We start from the raw sequence: 22568 nt of genomic DNA on the forward strand, positions 1-22568 counted from the left end.
CAATAGGCTAGTCCTCTCCAAGTGGTCCTCAAAAAGGATGGAACTTTTCGACCATGCGGTGATTACAGACAACCGAACGCACAAACTATCCCAGACGATATCCAATTCCTCAGATTGAAGATTTTCAACATATTTTGCGGGGTAAGAAAATATTTAGCAAGCTCGATCTCTTCAAGGCATATTTCCAAATCCCTGTAGCAGAGGAAGACAAACCTAAAACCGCTATTATCACTCCGTTTGGCTTATATGAATTTAATGTGATGCTGTTTGGACTCCGTAATGTACCAAGCACCTTCCAACGTTTCATTAATGAGGTATTTAGAGGCCTAGACTTTATTTTTCCATATCTTGATGACTGCCTAATTGCTTCAGAATCAGTAGAGGAACATCGTGAGCATCTTAAGATTGTGTTTGAGAAGCTACATGAATTTGTCCTCCGAATTAATGTCTCCAAATCTGTACTTGGCGTAGAGCAAGTGGAATTCTTGGGACACTTAATCACCCCGGAAGGCTCCAGACCCTTACCAGATAAAGTGAAAGCGATTGTTGACTACAAACTACCACAGACAGTTCATGACCTTCGTGTATTCTTAGGTACCGTTAATTTCTACAGACGTTACCTCAAGGATGCAGCAAAAACGCAGTCTCTTTTGCATGCTTATCTCAAAGGTGCTAAAAAGAAAGGTAAGCGTCAAATTCACTGGACACCAGAAGCTATCACAAAATTTGAAAAATGTAAGCAGGACTTGGCAAATGCAATACTGCTTACATTTCCAGACCCAACATACCAGCTGGCACTGGCAGTAGATGCAAGTGACTTTGCAGTAGGAAGTGGCCTGCGACAGTATGAAGAAAAAGGATGGAAACCTATTGGATTCTTTTCGAAGAAGTTTAAGCGATACACAGAGAGCGTATAGCACCTTAAGCAATACACAGAGAGCGTATAGCACCCATGACCGTGAACTGTTAGGAATCTACCTCTCTGTCAAGCAGTTCAAACATTTTCTCGAAGGAAGAGACTTCATAATATATACGGACCACAAACCACTCACTTTTGCATTTAATCAGAAAAATGAGAAGGCATCTCCACGGCAGCTGCGACATCTTCAGTATATCTCTCAGTTTACAACAAACATCCAACACATTAGTGGCAAGGACAATATTGTTGCAGATAACCTGTCACAGATTGAATCTATGACTGTCATCGATTACGACACAGTCGCTGAAAGCCAACGTCAAGACAGTGAACTTAAACAACTTCAAGAGGAACGTCAGTCACTCGTGTTCAAGAGCTACCCACTGCCTTCTGGAAAGTTACTGTGGTGTGATACCTCCACAAACAACATAAGGCCATACATTCCAAAAGAATTTCGCAAACAATTCTTTCTTCAGATCCACAACATGGCGCATCCAGGGAAAAAGACTACTGTTAGGCTGATGACTTCCCAAGTTTATCTGGCCTGGTATCAAGAATGACGTCAGAAAGTGGATGCAAGCTTGCATGAGATGTCAAAAAAGCAAAATAACAAGACATACCAAATCGCCAGTCAGCCATTTTCAAGAACCTGATGAGAGGTTCAGCACTGTTCACATAGACATTGTTGGCCCCCTTTCACCTTCTGATGGCTATCTCTACTTCCTCCCATGTATAGATCGCTTCACCAACTGGATGGAAGCAATACCATTGCAAAATATAACAGCAGAGACGGTAGCAAAATCATTTTATGATCATTGGGTGACACGGTTTGGAGTCCCAGCAAATCTAGTTTCTGACAAGGCCGACAGTTCGAAAGTCAGCTCTTTAAGAATCTTTCCGAATTGTGTGGTGTGAAGCTTAAACGTACGACACCCTATCATCCGCAGAGCAATGGTAAAGTTGAACGTCTGCACCGAACAATAAAAACTGCTATCAAAGCCCACAACTCTATAAAGTGAACAGACACCCTTCCGTCTGTGTTGCGAGGTCTACGCGCATCACTCCGCGAGGACTCGAACAGTTCAGTTGCACAAATGGTGTATGGCACGCATATTAGACTTCCAGGTGAATTCTTTGATAACCCTCCATCTCATATCGAACCAGAAACTTTTGTCTCCAAACTTCAGCAGCACATGCAGCAACTCAGGCCTGTGGAAGTTAAGCACAAAACTTCCCGAACTGTGTTCATCCATAAAGACTTGAGTAAATGTACTTCTGTATTTCTGAGAATCGATAGAGTGAAAAAGCCTTTGCAACCCGCATATGAAGGTCCTTTCCTGGTAACTGCCAAAACTGATAAATATTTCACGGTTACCATAAAAAATAAATCTGTGAATGTCTCCATTGATCGCCTGAAACCAGCCTACTTCATAGCAGCAGATGATGAAACTTCTACAGCTCGTCATGAAGAACGACCAGGTGTCTTGCAAGGACTCTGCCCCCCTGATGGATCAACTGCGGATTCCCAGGACAAACCCAGCAGGGAGAAAGTGGTAACAAAATCACGTAGTGGAAGGATTGTCAGGTTTCCCACTCGCTATTTGGATGATGTTGTATATATTTAATATTCTTGTGATTATGGTATATTTTGTTTATGTTTATATTGTCTTTGTATCGTAACTTGGTTACTGAAGGGGGAGCGGTGTAAGCCGCCCCTAGTGGACTTTGAGTGAACTAAAAACCATAGATAACTCTTCTTTGCCGAGAGAAAAGCGGCAGAAAAAAGTAAAGATGGAGTGAGTTCTTTTTGTACATTTGTGTAGCGATCATTGTGGTGTAAAATAAAAGTGTAGTTAAAGCAGATTCAGTGTGTTGTGTACTTCACTACACTATCTTTTCTGACTTCAAACAGATAAAATAGTATTAATCCAACGCTCTTTAAAAGTCAAAGTGTCAATTTAACTTTCTCGTGTCATTACAATCTAACGCATGACAGAGAAATCTTGACTGAGTGTTGCTTTCACCATATTAACCTGAACGAGATATAACGCGGGAGATGGTACATCACGACATCAGTGGATTTTATCGATGCTGTACTACACCTCATCAGTTCCGGCTTGAATAACATCTCAGGTGATATGAGTGCATTTAATCAATACTATTTGAATTATAAAAACGGTGATAAATCTTGAAGTCATTTCAAAGGTGTTAAATTCAGTCATTAATTCATAATACGACTTCGTGAGTTGATAACTTTATTTTCAAGTGAACTTTCAGAAAACTCTGAAATTCATAATTTTCAGCGATAATTTTTTCTTAATATTCAAGTGAATATTCAAAGAACTCAGAACTTTAAAAAGTTTTCCCATTATAATTTTATATAATTGCTCAGTGATAACAAGTCTTAAACAGACTGTAGGAAATTCATTAGAAGGACTATAGGTTTCAAGAAAATAATTTAAGAGTTGTATTGAATTTACGAATGATATCATATTTTTTTAAAAGGACTAGGAAATCTGAAAGAAACATTCATTTTCATGAAAGTAATTCATTTTTGTTTACTACAAAAATATTTTGAGATTTTGAAAGTGCAAATAACAATTCTTACAAGAAAGAAATTACTATTAATTTGGTTTTACCGGCAAATTAATAGAATTTTCTGCATCTCAGATAAATTGAATAAAACTAGTATGAGAAATGAACCATCTATTATCTCGCACTGCAAGTACCTTTCTCTGTACCGGCTCCTAAGAAACGCTCACTCCCTAAGACCCATCTCATGCTCCTGTTCCAACATCTTTTCCTGGTATACTATTTTGCTATTGCTCTGAGATTTCTGTGGCCTCAATGCCACATTCGGGTCCTTTGTGCCTTCTTCCACCATATTTGTTGCTTCCTTTTCCATGTAATCCTTTTTTTTTTCAGTAGATTTTTATATTCTTTTCTGATTTGACTGTAAGGCTTTTATATCCTCTAAACTATGGCTGGATTTGGCTGTATGTAACACAAAAAGGGTAATCCGCCTCTTTTCGTAACATTCTGCATCAAACCATTTGCGAGCTCTTCTCTTTTGATTGTATACCATAGCAGACTGAATAGTTTTTTCCAATGTCATGGCTGCCGAATCAATATCATTTTTCTCTATGCCATTATCAAATTCTTTCTTCTGGCTTAATATGCAGTTTCTTAGCTGTTGTGAGACTTTTGATTTCTGTGGTTTTAATTCTGCTCATCGCATTTGGAATGGAAAAATTGGCCACAACCCGGTAATAATGCTTCTTTAGGGATGTCACATATGCTGAATAACTATATAATTATTCCATGTAATGAAATGAAATGTCGTATGGCATTTAGTGCCGGGATATCCCAGGACGGGTTCAGCTCGCCAGGTGCAGGTCTTTCTGTTTGACGCCCTTAGGCGACCTGCCAGCCAACGAGTCGGACATTCAATGTAATATTAAGTCAATAGTACTACATCCTGATTGTGTGAAGTACATTCGTTCATCCGCCTGGTTAACCAGGATGAATCCTTCCTCTATCATCATATCTAACAGTTCATTTGTTCTGTGATTTGGAATGTCTAATCTGCATTTCAGATCACCGGCAATAATAATGTTTCGTCCTGGTGTCGCATGTCTTAAGGCGATCATAATGGTTGTTATGTCTTTTATTGGCGTTAATGGTTCAAGGTATAGGCACCGTGCGCGTCGCTCTAGCGGCCGGGCGCAGAACAACACGTGAGGCAGACTCCAGACTCGCAGTACCTGTTCTGTTATGACTGAGCGTGTAGTTACTCAGATGATAATGGCATAGAAAAGGAGATCAAGTAAACGCAATTGTTGTGTTGTCAGATGTTCCAATACTTACGCAAATACGGGAAGTGAAGTACAAATTTATTGTTTTCCAAAACGAGCGATAGATGTGGACCGAAGGAGGTGATGGATAATACAAGGAGTTAACCGAACGAAGTAAGTAGGAGGCCTACACATACGTACTGCACATGTTTGCAATAAGTTCGGTTGGTCCGATTTAATTTTTAGCACTGATGGATCACTTTGGCAACCTACGACTTACTCAAGAATATGTAGTGCACATTTCATCGGAAACAAAAGATCTCAACACCCATTAAGTCCAGCCTATGTTCCAACAATATTTCCAGATGAATCCAGGAAGAGAAATGTGTCGCCGGGATCCAGCTTACAGCGCTTTCACTGACAACTCAAGCGATTAAAAAAGGAAGAATCAGACGGAAAAATTTTTAAGTACAGTTTGCCCAAGTAACATAACCAAGGATGCATCCGTGGGAACAGATGCATCTGAATTTCATTGTTCAGACTTCATGTTTCCTTGCTCAATAAATGAAAACGACGTAAATACACAAGCATGTATTCCACTTAATTTTGGTCTGGGAGGGGACATTACGAAACATGATAAAATGTGTGGAACGGAAGACGATCAGGGTCCAGGTTTCCAAGGCTACACTTCCATAAGGAACAATACACAAATGTGTGATTTAACAGGTGTGAACTTCAACGTCTTTGCCTTGCGTTATTACCGAAACTGTAACGTTTCTAAATTATGTAAAGAAACCAGATTATTCATTTAAATCGGACTGTCCTATTCTGCTTTGAGAGTGTTCACAGGACAACAATTTCACGTATTTTTACGACCGTGCTTATGCGACTGGCACTGCGTACGTATTCTGGCCTAGTAAGGAAAGTGTTCAAGAAATAATGTCTCCAGCAATTAAAAGAAATTACGGTAACTGTCGAGTCATTATTGACTGCACGGAATTTAGGGTTGAACAGCCTCCCCGAGTAGATCAAGACATTGTATTTCTATTCTCAATACAAGAGTTGTACACTTCAAAAGTTTTAATTGCAATCACGCCTAATGGTATGATCGCTTTAAATCTAAATGTTACGGTGGAAGAGCTAGCGACTCATTCATAACAACCGTCAGTGGTTTACTTTCCTTCAACCTGGCGATGAGGTCATGGCAGATAAAAGGATTTAGGCATCAGAACTAACTTATCTGGCCGCGGTATAATCATGACACCACCGTTCTTACATGACGGGAGATTAACAGCTGAGGAAGTTGAGAGTACTTACAATATTGCGAGCGTTAGAATTCACGTAGAAAGGTGTATTAAAAGAATCAAAATATACAATATATTACAGAAATTGCCAACAGAACTTTTTCCACACGTGGATGACATCATCTATGTGTTGCGTGTTAACGAATTTGCAACCTCATAGAAAAACAAGAACAACAAATGAACTTCCATAGCATTCTATTGCTTCACTTTCCATTTCACTTCCGTAAGAATGTTCAAAGCAGCTCCCCCTAATTGGAGATTCATTTACAAATGCGAGAGCTAAAGTATCAAAGTTATGTCGCCTAGTTTTGATCCGATTTGCTTTCGTGCTAGCAGATATTCTTATCTTTTTTTTTCTTGAAACCATCGAGGGCTTCCTGATTGAGATAGAGTGTCCAGGGATATTTTAATTATATGATCTGTATCAACCTGCACTTTGCTGGTAAAAAACATTTCGTCACTCACAGTGCGAAAGGTGTATTTGTGTGGCAAGCGCACGTCGTTAGAGACTTGTAATAGCTGTGTCACAATTTCCTAACATTCTTCTCTCTCCACATCATTCACTACCCTGTCTAACAATAAGGTGACTACGGCTCTGCACGATTGTTTGATTTCAGTACTTGCTTCTGCTCGATGCTTTGTACGAAGACTGCAAGGGATGTTTTTAAAAATATCCTCAGTTAATTCGAAGGGGGAAAGAGATGTCATCAAAGTCTTTTTACCGAACAGTTCTTCTACGCGTTTGCCTTTTCTATATTTTTCTGTTGACATTGTTTTCGGGCTCGGTTTTCCCACTGTTGCGGACGGTCTGTTTTGGAGGCAACACTTTCATTATTTATATAATACACTACCGCAGCTACGCGTTAACAAGTTCTTCTGGCGCCGGCAGGACAGGAACATTTGCTGGTAGAGACATTACGATTCTGGTCAACCTGAACACAAAATAAAAATGCGTACAACTTAGCAAACATGCATCAATTAATCCTTACTAAATAAACTATATAAATTTTTACCTAACTACACCTTGCCTACCTCAAGTTTCACGATATAAGGCGGCAAATTGCCAGACGTTTATCGGGTGACTTTTCCTGTGATGTATCCAAAACCATTCGAAATTAACTCTTCAACACTGTTCACGTGGCCACTGACAACAAGGTTTCGTCCTTTATAGCATGATGATTCACTTAGATCCCCGAATTGAATTGCTTTAAACCCGCAACTTGTTCGAATGTTACACACGTTGTACTGAGACTCTCGCACTGCGCCTCACCTCTTGTTTCAGAACGGGCCACTATGTAGCGCTAGTAGTAGCTTTTCGATCTGTTTGCACGGTGCCTATATGGCTATTATTGAAAGGTTCTCGGAATTTATCACTAGTGTCTTGATCCTGATGTGTGGTTAGCATTTTTCCCATTTTTGGTTTGAAGAACCAGGAGATTCCTTGTTTTGGCCGTCCTCTTTGTCCGTGCATCGCTGGTATATGTTGTGAGTGGAATTCGTTATTTCCAAGGCTTTAGTTGTTACAGACTAATATGTCCTGTGTGTGGGAAAGATCATTGTTAGATAGTGATAGAGTGCTTTTCAGTCCTTCCACATTCCATAGAAGCAGATTAAGTTGGGAGTCTGGCTCCTGCTCCTTTAAATATGTGATTCCACCTTGTTAATGCTATTAACTATGTTACTAAAGGCCGTACATGTTTCAAGAACTTACATGTTCTTATCTTCAGCAGCATATTATTTACCAATATTCTCTTGGACTTGTTACATCGTAACATCACAATTTTTATTTTATGCTTAATGAATTAAAATAAATATGAACATTTGTAATAATTGAACTATTCTTGGTTAAATGATTTAAGAAAAACATGAAATATATCACCCTATAAAATATAAACATCTAATTCTAATCTCAGAATATTGTTACCAAATTAAACACGAGATAAAAATTTTTGTTGGAAAAGTCTGCATCTGTATAAAAATTCTAAATTAATGCATCGAAAGATCAGTATTAGCAGCTCCTACTTTTGACCCTCTCGATCATTAATTACTTCATGGTCCTTTGCAATCTTCCCCTGGTTCTAAAACACATGAACAGAACCAGGTTAATTCCAGGATCTTACTACTGAAACTTTTTTAAATATTCAAAATTAAAATGCTGTTAGAAACTTACTGAGAAAGCAGCTTGTCAAATACTTGAAAAAAAAACCAATAAAATCTTGACCTTTATTGATTTGGAAGTCATGCGAGCCAGATAAACATATCCTTCTTCTTTAAAACAAGACAGCAAATTCAAATTAGAATCATCTTCCGATCAAATGAAAAGAAGACTTGATGTTATTAGTGAATATTACTCATTTAATGGTTCAAAAGTGTGCCAGACAGACAAAACTTGTTGCATGCCGTGTCACCGTTGAGAAAGGGGAAACAAGGATGCAGTAGGGAAGTTGTTGCTACTACTGGTAGTTACGTAACTCGTGCTAAGAGGAGGAACGGATTGGGAAACGAGCAGGCAGTGGGGAACTTATCGCTACTAGTTACGTATTTCATGCTAAGAGGAGGAACGGATCAAAGACCACGGATATGTTAATTGTTGTTCCTTTATTCTCTTCTTCCTTATGTATTTAGCTGCTAATTTAAACGACACTTTCTCCGGCCCAGGAGCCTAGAAATTAAATACAAAATGCATGTAAATGCAGTTAAACGTAGGAGATTTTTGGCAATGGGCGAGCAAATGCAAGAATACTGTCTTAAATTTACATACATACATACATTATCATTATAGACTGTTATGCCTTTCAGTGTTCAGTCTGCAAGCCTCTGTGAATTTACTAAACGTCGCCACAATCCTCGATTTTCAACTAGTGTTGTGGCCTCATTTAGTTCTATACCTCTTATCTTTAAATCGTTAGAAACCGAGTCTAACCATCGTCGTCTTGGTCTACCTCTACTTCTCTTACCCTCCATAGCAGAGTCCATTATTCTCCTAGGTAACCTATCCTCCTCCATTCACCTCACATGACCCCACCACCGAAGCCTGTTTATGCATACAGCTTCATCCATCGAGTTCATTCCTAAATTAGCCTTTATCTCCTCATTCCGAGTACCATCCTGCCATTGTTCCCACTTGTTTGTACGAGCAATCATTCTTGCTACTTTCATGTCTGTTACTTCTAACTTATGAATAAGATATCCTGAGTCCACCCAGCTTTCGCTCCCGTAACGCAAAGTTGGTCTGAAAACAGACCGATGTAATGATAGTTTCGTCTGGGAGCTGACTTCCTTCTTACAGAATACTGTTGATCGCAACTGCGAGCTCACTGCATTAGCTTTATGACACCTTGATTCAATCTCACTTACTATATTACCATCCTGGAAGAATACACAACCTAAATACTTGAAATTATCGACCTGTTCTAGCTTTGTATCACCAATCTGACATTCAGTTCTGTTGAATTTCTTACCTACTGACATCAATTTAGTCTTCGAGAGGCTAATTTTCCTACCATACTCATTGCACCTATTTTCAAGTTCCAAGATATTACACTGCAGGCTTTCGGCACAATCTGCCATTAAGACCAAGTCATCAGCATAGGCCAGACTAATTATTACATTTCCACCTAACTGAATCCCTCCCTGCCATTTTATACCTTTCAGCAGATGATCCATGTAAACTACGAACAGCAAAGGTGGAAGATTACAGCCTTGTATAACTCCTGTAAGTACCCTGAACCAAGAACTCATTCTACCATCAATTCTCACTGAAGCCCAATTGTCAACATAAATACAGTTGATTGATTTTAATAATCTACCTTTAATTCCATAGTCCCCTAGTATAGTGAATATCTTCTCCCTTGGTACCCTGTCGTATGCTTTCTCTAGATCTACGAAACATAAACACAACTGCCTATTCCTCTCGTAGCTTTTTTCAATTACAGTACCTGGCGCATACTGAAAATCTGATCCTGACAGCCTCTCTGTGGTCTGAAACCACACTGGTTTTCATCCAACTTAATCTCAACGACTGATCGCACCCTCCCTTCCAAGATGCCAATGAATACTTTGCCTAGTATACTAATCAATGAGATACCTCGATAGTTGTTGCAATCCTTCCTGTTCCCTTGCTTATAGATAGGTGCAGTTACTGCTTTGTCCAATCTGAAGGTACCTTACCAACACTCTATGCTAATTTTACTACTCTATGAAGCCATTTCATCCCTGCCTTCCCACTATACTTCACCATTTCAGGTCTAATTTCATCTATTCCTACTGCTTTATGACAATGGAGTTTATTTACCATCCTTTCCACTTCCTCAAGCATAATTTCACCAACATCATTTTCCTCCTCCTCATGAGCTTGGCTGTTTGCAACACCACCATGATGATTTCCTTTTACATTGAGAAGATGTTCAAAATATTCCCTCCACCCCTCCAGTGATTCCCTGGGATCTATTATGAGTTCACCTGAATTACTCAAAACACTCTTCATTTCCTTTTTCCCTCTCTTCCTAAGATTCTTTATTACTGTCCAGAAAGTTTTCGCTGCTGCTTGACCTGGCCTTTCCAGGTTGTTACCAAAATCTTCCCATGACTTCTTTTTGAATTCAACAACTAGGCCTATTTGTTTCGCTCTGTTTCTTTCATCTACGTACCAATCCCTGTCTGCCTCGGCCCTTGTTTGGAGCCATTTCTGATAAGCCTTCTTTTTACGTTTACAAGCTGCTCTCACTTCATCATTCCACCAAGATGTTCGCCTTTTCCCATCTTTACACACAGTAGTTCCTAGGCAGTCCCTTGCTGTTTCTATTAGAGCATCCCTGTATGCCACCCATTCTCTTTCTATATCCTGAACCTGCTTACTGTCTACTGTTTGAAACTTCTCACTAATCATATCCATGTACTTCTGTCTAATTTCCTCGTCCTGGAGATTTTCTACCCTTATTCGTTTGCAGACAGATTTCACTTTCTCTACCCTAGGCCTAGAGATACTTAGTTCACTACAGATCAGATAGTGGTCTGTATCATCGAAAAATCCGCGGAAAACTCGTACATTCCTAACAGATTTCCTGAATTCGAAGTCTGTTAAGATATAGTCTATTATGGATCTGGTACCCCTAGCCTCCCATGTGTAGCGGTGAATAGCCTTATGCTTGAAGAATGTATTCGTAACAGCTAAACCCATACTAGCACAGAAGTCCAGCAAACGCTTCCCATTCCCATTAGCTTCCACATCTTCCCCACATTTACCAATCACCCTTTCATATCCTTCAGTTCTATTCCCAACTCTCGCATTGAAATCGCCCATTAGCACTATTCTAGCCTTGCTGTTGACCCTGACCACGATGTCACTCAATGCTTCATAAAACTTGTCCACTTCATCCTCATCTGCACCGTCACGTGGTGAATACACGGACACAATTCTAGTCCTAATTCCTGCAACTGACAAATCTACCCACATCATTCGCTCATTTACGTGCCTAACAGAAACTATGTTGCGTGCAATGATATTCCTGATAAAGAGCCCTACCCCAGACTCTGCCCTTCCCTTTCTAACACCCGTCAAGTACACTTTATAATCTCCTATCTCTTCCTCGTTATCTCCCCTTACCCGAACATCACTTACTCCTAGCACATCCAAATGCATCCTCTTTGCTGACTCAGCCAGTTCTACCTTCTTTCTTCCATAAGCCCCATTAATATTGATAGCTCCCCATCGAATTCCATTTCGTTCGCCAAGTTGTTTCCAAGGAGTCCCTCGCCTGTCAAATGGGAGTGGGACTCCGATACTCCCATAGGTCCGAGGCTTGCTTAAAGTGTTCTGAGCTCGGTAAATTCATGAAGCAGGATGCTACCCTACTTGCACATAGTCCAAGTGAGGATCTCTCCTCTAACGGGTTAGGGAACACCGGTGAATTGTATAGTCCTAGCCGCCTGAGCATAAGGAGGGCCACGACTCAGAATAAGTCCGAGATGCCCACTCCCATTCCATAGCAACTGGTATCCCGACTCTCAGGACCACTTACTAGGCCACTCAGCCGTTGCCCATGGTTCACGAACTAGGACGTGACTACAGTAATCCACAAACATGAACCATCTTAAATTTAGAGACATAGAAAAATCTCGGAAAGTATTAAAACACAGTTCAGAAAGGAAAACTTATGGATGTTTTGGAAAGAGTATGGATCTACTTGGTCCAAAAAAAGTAATAGCGAACTAAATTTAAATGATATAGATGTTGATTCCCATAGGGAACCTGAAATATTTGTTCTGAATGAGTAAATTTATAATACCAATATAGTTGGTCCGTTATTCGACATTATAAATTTTCCAGCTAACTCATTCCTGGTTGCCAGTGTTTTACCCCAGTGTGCGCCGTTGAGCTCATCAGTTGGTAAATAGCACACCTACCAAGATGCATGGCTAGTGCATACCGTGGAGATCACTGCATAGGCTACTTGGAGCCACCTGGCAGTGCCAGTGCTCTATGAGAGACTTTGCTTTATTTTCAAAAATTGATTCCTGCCTGGCCATCGGATGATATAGGGTTTATTTTCAAAAATTGATGCCTGCCTGGCCATCAGATGATATAGAGTGATTTCCATAGGGAACCTGAAATATTTGTTCCGAACGAGTAAATTAATAATATCAATATATCAATAATAGCAGAAGAACAATTTGGATTTATGCCAGGGAAAGGAACCATAGATGCCATTTTTTCTCTAAGACAGCTCATGGAAAGACACAGAGAAAAGAGGAAAGAACTACATATGGTGTTTATTGATTTAGAGAAGGCTTATGATCGTGTGCCCCGCCAAGAAGTATGGAGATGCATGAGATCCAAGGGAGTACCAGAGAAGTATGTGCGCATAATTCAGGACATGTATCTTGGGTCAAAGACGCAAGTTAGAAGCAGTGTAGGGCTAACGGAAACCATTCCAGTTGAAGTTGGTCTCCATCAAGGATCTGCGCTGAGTCCTTATATCTTTAATCTGATAATGGATGTTCTCTCTGAAAGTCTTAGAGATCCAGCTCCTTGGTGCATGCTATTTGCAGATGATATCGTACTATGCTGCACTAATAGAGAACAACTTGAACTTAAACTAGAACACTGGAGAAAAGCTCTGGAGGATAGAGGTCTTAAAATCAGCCGGAATAAGACAGAATACTTGTGCCTCGGTGGAAAGGGAAATTATAGTGTGAAAATGGATGGAAATCAACTCCTCGCAAGTAATTGTTTCAAGTACCTTGGATCAACTGTATCTGATGATGGCAATCTAGATCTGGAAATTACACACCGAATTCAGGCTGCCTGGTTAAATTGGAAAAGGCTGTCTGGTGTCCTCTACGACAGGAGACTAAATGTCCAAGTGAAAGGGGGTGTCTACAAAAGTGCGGTGAGACCTGCCATGATATACGGTGCAGAAACTTGGCAAATAGTACAATCGCAAAATAAGCGGTTGGATGTAGCCGAAATGAAAATGCTACGATGGATGTGTGGTGTTACTAGGAAAGACCATATCAAGAACAGCTTCATACGAGGCAGTGTTAAGGTTACTCAAGCATCACAGAAAGTTCAAGAAAGGCGGTTGCTCTGGTATGGTCACATTAAGCGCAGGGATGAGAACTATGTAGCAAGAAGAGTGCTTGACTTGGAGGTGAAGGGCAGGAGGGAGAGAGGCAGACCTAGAAGAAGATGGATGGACTGTGTGCGAGAAGACTTCGCAGAAAAGCAGTTAACTGAAAACACAATTTGGGACCGAGGAAAATAAGAAGAAGAAGAATATAGTTGGTCCATTATTGGACATTATAAATTTTCCAGCTAACTCATTCCTGGTTGTCAGCGTTTCACCCCAGTGTGCGCCATTGAGCTCATCAGTTGGTAAATAGCACACCTACCAAGATGCATGGCTAGTGCATACCTTGAAGGCCTCTGCATAGGCTATTTGGAGCCACCGGCAGTGCCCATGCACTATGAGAGACTTCATCTCATTTTTAACTTTAAATGAGTTGATGAATAAGGAGAGTGTGTTGTTCAGTGCATTTGTTTATAATTTTTATACAGAAACTGCATGTAAGGATTAGATTTTCTTGACCAGGTCAACAGTCATCCTTCCAGAGACTCGTGATCTGCATTGCTGGCTGTAGTATGCCAGTCATATAGTTCATCATAGAAAAACCCTGCTTCTTTGCTTTGCAAAGTATCTAAGAAGTGTTTTTAATATAGGAACTTTTCCATCAGGATACACTCTTAGTAAATTCATGGTGAAGACAATTCCTCTTAACTATATGAAAGTAATGACTGACGAAACTATTGATGTATGTAAGTGCATTTGGATTACATCTGCGGGTATTGAAATTCCTTCAAGAGGGATACACTCAAATGTTTCTTGCCTGAGATAATGTTGCATGTTCTGCAATTAGGTTTGTCACCCGGTTAGCAGATTTCCTAACAGTTGTTGACCTAGTCTTTTCTTAGATGACTTTGAAAAAGATGGAAATTTATCAGATATCTCCCTTTGTAAGTTACCAGTATTCCTATCCCTAATTTCTCTTCCTCCTAAGGATATTTTCTTTTAGGGTTCAGACCACCAGCCATCAAAATCGTGATTTTTTTCTGTTTCTAACATTATCTCAGGCATATTTACCATGTCTACATATTCCCTTGGAAGGTTTTGAATTTCCTTCTTCAATACACCGAACACTCAGTCGCACAGTAGGTTGGAATGTCCTCTTTCTGGGAATCAGTGAACACCTTACTTGATGCTATCACTCCTAACCACGGGTCAATGTTCCAACAATCACTTATAAATTAACATCTCACTAAAGAACAGATTTGATTTAGTGAATGCGTTTCATTCCCAGGCACATTTGTATCAGTGTATGACTTTTATTTTTCCCATGTTCTCTGTCTGAAAACATTTAGAGCTGTGTCGTTTCTTTGGACAAAATTAGAGAGCAATAATGGTATGGGAATGAATGAGCATACCTCGTTTGCTTCCTTTTTGCCTTCTCTCTCATGGCACAGGTAAAGTGTAGAAAGCTGTGTTTTGAAATCATAAATTCAAAGGCAGTTCACTCGCATCTGCCTCAAGTACGCTTCCTGCACAGGAATATTGCGCAGAGGCAAACTCTGCATAAAATGGGAACATGTTCTTCTGCTGTACACTGCATCCAGTTTCCTTCAGGGAATTAACAAAATTTCTTGCTCCATCTCTTGCAAATATTGAGTTTTGCCAGGATAGCTCATTTGCTGCTGTCCATTTTATGAGAAGATATAAGTTTGGTTTCTAGTTCCTCACCCTTACTACATACATCAGTCTGAGGATGACAAAAATGACAGTTATTCTTGGGAGTACAACCTGTAGAAATCATATTTCGTATCAAGGTCTGGATGTTTTTTGAGGAAAAGGTCAATTCGTCTTGATATCGAAGTACACATCGTGATATTGTCTGTTTCTAACATTATCACAGACATATTTATCATGTCCACGTATTCCCTTGAAGTTTTTGTATTTTCTTCTTCAATACATCAAACATTGTCACATGGTTGGTTGGAATGTTCTGTCTCTGGGAATCAGTGAACAACTTATTTGATGTTATTGAGGTGTGTCATTCCCAGGCAAATTTGTACATGAATATTTTTTTTATTTTTAGGAATTTCACCTTGAATAAGCTATATTCACAAATGGAACACCCTCTTTTGTGTTACTGCATGGAGATTTTAAAGGCTTGTTTGCAGACTTGAGTGCATTTACCACCAATCCTTACAAATAATCAAATCAGTTTCACCACTGTTCTGCATTTAGGTCTGTCGCCGGTTAGCAGATTTCCTAATAGTTGTTCATTTAGTCTTTTCTTAGATGACTTTGAAAAAGTTGGAAATTTATCCCTTGGTAAGTTACCAGTATTCCTATCCCTAATTTCTCTTCCTCCTAAATGAATATTTGCACCAAATTTTTCTCTTGAGTTCCAACTTCATCTTCATATTGTGCCTCCCATGTGAACCATGTGACTTTGCCATGGTGGGGAGGCTTGCGCATCCCAATGAAGCAGTTGTAGCCGAACCATAGGTGCAACCATATTGGAGGGGTATCAGTCGAGAGACCAGACTAATGAATGGTTCATCAAAAGGCAGTAGCAGCCTTATAATATTTAACATGGCTTAGCTGTGTTGATACTGCTGTGCAGCTGAAAGCAATGGAAAACTACAGCCGTAACTAACTCCCGAGGACATGCAGCTCTCTTTGAATGAATGATATACTGATGATGGCTTCCTACCGGGTAAAATATTCCAAACATAAAATAGTCTTCCGTTTGGATCTCCGAGTGGGGACTACACAGGAGAGGGCAATCATCAGGAAGATGAATGTTGACATTTTGCAAGTTGGAGCATGGAATGTTAAAAGATTGAATCATTGTGGTAGGTTAGAGAATCTGAAGAGGAAAATGGACCGACTAAAATTAGATGTAGTTGGTACAAGTGAAGTACATTGACAGGAAGAACAGGATTTTTGGTTCCCATGCAAAAATCTTGCTAAAGTTTCAAGGTTTACTTCATTCATGCAGTAGAGTTAGTGTTTTATATGTCTTCTGAAAATTTTTGTATTTGTGGCTTATCTGCTTTTGAAACTAAATGAATCATTTACAAGTGAAAAATATGGCCTAACCTATAAAACATGGATTTTTTTCAGTTATACACATTAGATGCCTTTGCTGGCAAGACCTAGTGTTTACAATGCACAATATCTTCTGGCGTGGGCTAGAACAAATTTGTTACTTTCATTGACCTTGAACTGTCTCAGTCTCATCCTTGGCTTTGACGATATAAATGTGACCGAAATATAAGTGATGCTAGTATTGCCATTCCTTATCCCTTTCGGACCTGAAAGAAAACTGGAGGTGTGAATTTTTGTTTGTATGTCAAAAACTTATGAAAATGCCCTTAAATCCACATATTTATGGTTTATTTTACAAAATAAATACTAACATCCGAAAAAATGCACCCACACAATTGTGCATGTCAGGACTTAATTCATTACCTACAAAAAAATATCAAATCAGTACCTGTGCATATACGTAATGTACATGATCAAATGTTCTATTTTACAGTGTGGAATGATTTAAAACAATTAAAATCTTTATTCAGACATAAGTATACATTACATTTCTTACATTGATTACAAGTTTTGCTTTTACTAGTCCTTTTTGTGGCAGCACCTTGCTGTCAGACCTGAAAGAAAACTGGAGTTGTGAATTTTTGTTTGTACGTCAAAAACTTACTAAAATGCTCTTAAATACATATGTTAACAAATTAAATATCACCATCTGAGAACAAAGCACCCACACAATTGTGCGTGTCAGGACTTAATTCACTCCTTACAAAACAGAAAAAGAATAAGAAGAATTTCAACTCTGTACGTTTGAATATACATATGTACAGGATCAAACATTCTATTTTACAGTGTGGAACAATTTAAAACAATTAAAATCTTACATATTACATTTTGTAAAACAAGTACAGATTCTACTTTTACAGTCCTTTTGGTAACAGCACCAAGCACTCCCGTATACATTGCCTGTAGGGAAACCTAGCCTACACAATTGTGCATATCAACATTCAAAACCTCATGGTATTACGTACAATGTTGTATCTTCACAATTTATGTTTACTAACCAATTTACACACTTCATTGATTGCATTCTATTATTTGGTAAAGCTTCTAGATTAATATGAATGCAATAAATAATTAACTTACTTTTGGCATTACTGCTTCCCGCCATCTTGACGATCAACTGTGTTTTTAAACTTTTCTTCCTGCACCCTGGTGGTCAAGCGCTAAATAAAAACAACTGAAGTATATGCTACGTATCATGCACAAGCACTGCAGTCCAGTCTAGCGCCAAGAAAACATCAAATACGCTCAGATGTAAATAAAATGCGAACCTGCACAATTGTCCGTACACGGTCTGAAAGGGTTATGCAGCCGGGACTTGTAATGAATGGTGTGAAAATGTTGCTCATAGAGTCGGTTGGTGCGGACATTTCAGTGGGCTTGGCAGACTGAGATGTAATAGCAATTTCTGGCTCAGTGAGGAAAGCAACGAGAACTACCTTACTCCTCATTTCCCTAGTATGCCTCTCCAGTGATACCTGGGCCACCTATGACGGCTGAGGGCGGAGCTGTAGAGGTCCAAACCAGCCTCCAGGCTGAGTACTCAACACATATACGTATGCAGACTCTTTTAACAAAAATTGTATTATGTGTTTTGTTTTGTAGCCGGCCTCGTGGTAGCGTGGCTGCCTCTTACGCGGAGGCCCCGGGTTCGATTCCCGGCCAGGTCAGGGATTTTTACCTAGACCCGAGGGCTGGTTCGAGGTCCGCTCAGCCTACGTGATTAGAATTGAGGAGCTAACTGACGGTGAGATAGTGGCCCCGGTCTAGAAAGCCAAGAATAACGGTCGAGAAGATTGGTCGTGCTGACCACATGACACCTCGTTATATGTAGGCCTTCGGGCTGAGCAGCGGTCGCTTGGTAGGCCAGGGCCCTTCAAGGGCTACAGTGCCATGGATTTTGGTTTGTTTTTGGTTTTGTTTTGTAATGATAATCTGAGATTAGAATTATATGTTTGTATTTTGTAGGGTGATATATTTTATAAAATCACAGGAATAGAACAAGCTTTTGAGGTTGGTTAGGCCATGTACATTTGTAGTGTTTTGCCCAGGCATGCCATTTGAGCTCATCAGTTGGATTGGCACGCCCCTCCGAGGTTCTGCTTAGCAGTGGCAGACCAACTGCGTTGTCCCGCCATGTTAGCAAGTAAGACTCTACCACTTCCAGAGTTCCGGGGTGGAGTTCATCTTGAAATAATATGAAGAAAACCAGCAATTATGTGCCGACACACACATTTAATCATTAATTTGATTGGGCTGACGTACTCACTCATACTCCTGGCAGATTTGTTTGCATATCTTTACTTTATGAAGAGTACCTGTTTCATTTAAATCTAAGAATTTTATTTTTGTCCGTATTGAACTGAGAATGGAAGATAGGAAACTTAAAAGGGTCCACCTTTTCAATACAAATAAATGTTATAGTTTATTTACAACATATATATACACTTGGAACTAGTTTCAACGCTGTTTGGCGTCATCTTCAGCCAAAATGTGGGAAATAGGCTAGCATGTAGACGTTTATATTACAAGGTGTTACATTAGTGTGATTATGGTAACATAGTTAGGGAGGAGACAAAAATAAGGAAGATCATGAAATCCTATTTTGATAATTTATACAACAGTACTGGGAAAGACTCCAATGATGTAACCACGCAGGTCAGTTTAAGCTGCAATGATGAGCCTGACCAAGAGAGTCCGCCAACATGGAAGGAAGTAGAGACGGCCCTTAATAGTATGCCCAAAGAAAGATCTACAGGATTTGATGAAGTCAGTGCAGATATGATCAAAGCAACTGGTGCAATAGGAATACAGTGGCTTCATAGAGTAATTAATGCAATATGGAAGGATAGGAAAGTCCCAGATGATTGGAAAAAGGGAATAATAATACCTCTCTTCAAAAAAGGAAGCCGGAAGAAATGTAGCAATTATAGAGGGATCACTTTATTGTCTCATGGTTTGAAAATATTTGAGAAAATACTTGAAAAAAGGCTAAGGAAAATAATAGAACCACAACTACAGGAAGAACAATATGGATTCAGAGAACACCGATCAACTACCGATCTCATATTTTCACTTAGAATACTGTTAGAAAAGCATTGGGATAAGGGCAAAGACTTAACACTAGTGTTTTTGGATCTCGAAAAAGCATTTGATAGTGTTCCAAGGAAGACTATATAGGAATGTTTAAGAAAGAAGAATGTACCCAAAGGGCTTATCCAGAAAGTTAAAATGCTTTACGAAGACTGCTGCAGTTGCGTACAGATAGGAAACGGTAATTCTGATTGGTTCCAAACCACTAAAGGAGTGTGCAACAAGGCAGTACCCTTTCACCATTACTTTTTATCACTGTCATGGATGAAGTCATGAAAGAAATTAAGCAGAAGAACAATATGGACATCAATGCATTTGCATTTGCAGATGATGTAGTAATTTGGGGAAATACAGAGAAGGAAGTCCAAGAGAGGCTGAACATCTGGAATGAACATTTGAAAGCACACGGATTAACAATAAATAAATCGAAAACTGTTACTATGTCTGTCAACAGGCAGAAGAAGAAAGGAAAAATAATGCTGGAAGGTACACAACTGGAAACAGTAGACCAATATAAATATCTTGGGTGCATCATTTCAAGTGATAACAGAATACAGCATGAGATTAACAACCGCATTCAAAAATCAGCTCAGTTTTACCATCAAGTTCGGAACCTCCTCTGGAACGAACAAATTCCCTTAAGATCAAAGCAGATTCTATTCCAATCATACTTCACCCCCATAATAACATATGGCCTAGAAACCTGCACAACAACCCAACAAGTGGACAGCAAACTACAAGCCGCAGAAATGAAGTTCCTACGAACTATGGTACAGAAGACAAAAAGGGACAGGGTAAGGAATGAAAGATTAAGGGAGCAAGCTGGTGTGTACCCATCCCTGAATGAAAGAGTGACAAGGGCCCGTTTGAAATGGTTTGGCCATGTCAAACGAATGGACGATGGAAGGACAGCAAAACAATCGCTACACACAGTCGTGGCCGGAAAACGACCGGTAGGAAGACCTAGGAAGAGGTGGCTGGACCAAGTGAAAGAGGACATAGGAACAAGAGGAATCAGCTGGGATGTCGTCTTGAGAGAAGAGTGGTACATGGACAGACAGAAGTGGAGAGTGCTCGTAAACCACACCCGGGCAACTGGAGTGGAAAACTGATGATGATGATGACATTAGTGTGATTAAATGATAGAACATGAAGACGCGAAGTACAATGTCAGTTTCAAAGTGGTCATGAAGGGGGAGTCAAAATTGTATAAACATGAGATAACATAATCACTTAAACAATAAAACATATAAACTGTAACAAAACCATGCAGAAGTACGAGATGATTGGCATTGGAGATTTAAATTATTTCAGACACACTTCCATTGAATGTTGCCTGCCGCGAGTGTAGTACAAAACATAGGTTATATTTCAATAAACACAATCTTCCCAAAAATGTACATAACATTATAAAAAATATTTGGGTTGAGTTGAAATTTGGCAGTTAGGGATTGAAATCACTTATTCAATAAGCGCCAATTCAAAAAACAGCTGTAAAGGGTGAGACAAAAATTGCACAAGCGTGAGTTTGGATTCGATAAATGCAAAAAACACATGAAACACACTCGAAAATGTAGGTTCGTAATGGATTTGGCACAAAAGGTCTGAGTTCAATCCTTCGTTGAATGGCACCGGTGCGAGTGTAGTTCAAATGTGAGTTAGGATTTAACAGCCTCATAGAATTGCACGTGACATCTGAACTTATGTTGCGAGATGGACTTGGCAGTGAAGGTTCGAATTGTAGATATTCAGTAATGTCAATTCAAAACAGTTCATGAAAGGTGAGTGCAAAGGACTGTTTTGAATTGACATTACTGAATATCTACAATTCGAACCTTCACTGCCAAGTCCATCTCGCAACATAAGTTCAGATGTCACGTGCAATTCTATGAGGCTGTTAAATCCTAACTCACATTTGAACTACACTCGCACCGGTGCCATTCAACGAAGGATTTAACTCAGACCTTTTATGCCAAATCCATTACGAACCTACATTTTCGAGTGTGTCTCATGTGTTTTTTGCATTTATCGAATCCAAACTCACGCTTGTGCAATTCTTGTCTCACCCTTTACAGCTGTTTTTTGAATTGGCGCTTATTGAATAAGTGATTTCAATCCCTAACTGCCAAATTTCACCTCAACCCAAATATTTTTTATAATGTTATGTACATTTTTGAGAAGATTGTGTTTATTGAAATATAACCTATGTTTTGTACTACACCCGCGGCAGGCAACATTCAATGGAAGAGTGTCTGAAATAATTTAAATCTCCAATGCCAATCATCTCGTACTTCTGCATGGTTTTGTTACAGTTTATATGTTTTATTGTTTAAGTGATTATGTTATCTCATGTTTATACAATTTTGACTCGCCCTTCATGACCACTTTGAAACTGACATTGTACTTCGCGTCTTCATGTTCTCTCATTTAATCACACTAATGTAACACCTTGTAATATAAATGTCTACATGCTAGCCTATTTCCCACATTTTGGCTGAAGATGACGCCAAACAGCGTCGAAACTAGTTCCAAGTGTAAATATATGTTGTAAATAAACTATAACATTTATTTGTATTGAAAAGGTGGACCCTTTTAAGTTTCCTATCTTCCAGTACCTGTTTCGTTCCTGCGCAATGATATAGCAGTTGAAACACTAACCTTACACATTACCTAATCACTTTTGGGGAAAGTCCTACAATAACTGTACACAAAAGCCTAAGAGGGGTCGTGAGTACAAATATACACAACTCCTGCTAAATTAAACATACAAAGAAGAATATAACATGGATTG

General features: G+C 39.4%; 1 protein-coding gene across 2 annotated transcripts in view; it reads left to right on the forward strand.

Moving 5' to 3' along the window:
- chico (insulin receptor substrate 1 chico) overlaps window positions 1-22568 on the forward strand; it is a 454841-nt gene that overhangs the window by 388862 nt on the left and 43411 nt on the right. The gene's annotated exons all lie outside the window — the stretch shown is intronic.

The sequence above is a fragment of the Anabrus simplex genome, chromosome 1 (genome assembly GCF_040414725.1).
Source record: "Anabrus simplex isolate iqAnaSimp1 chromosome 1, ASM4041472v1, whole genome shotgun sequence".
Classification (NCBI taxonomy): Eukaryota; Metazoa; Arthropoda; class Insecta; order Orthoptera; family Tettigoniidae; genus Anabrus; species Anabrus simplex.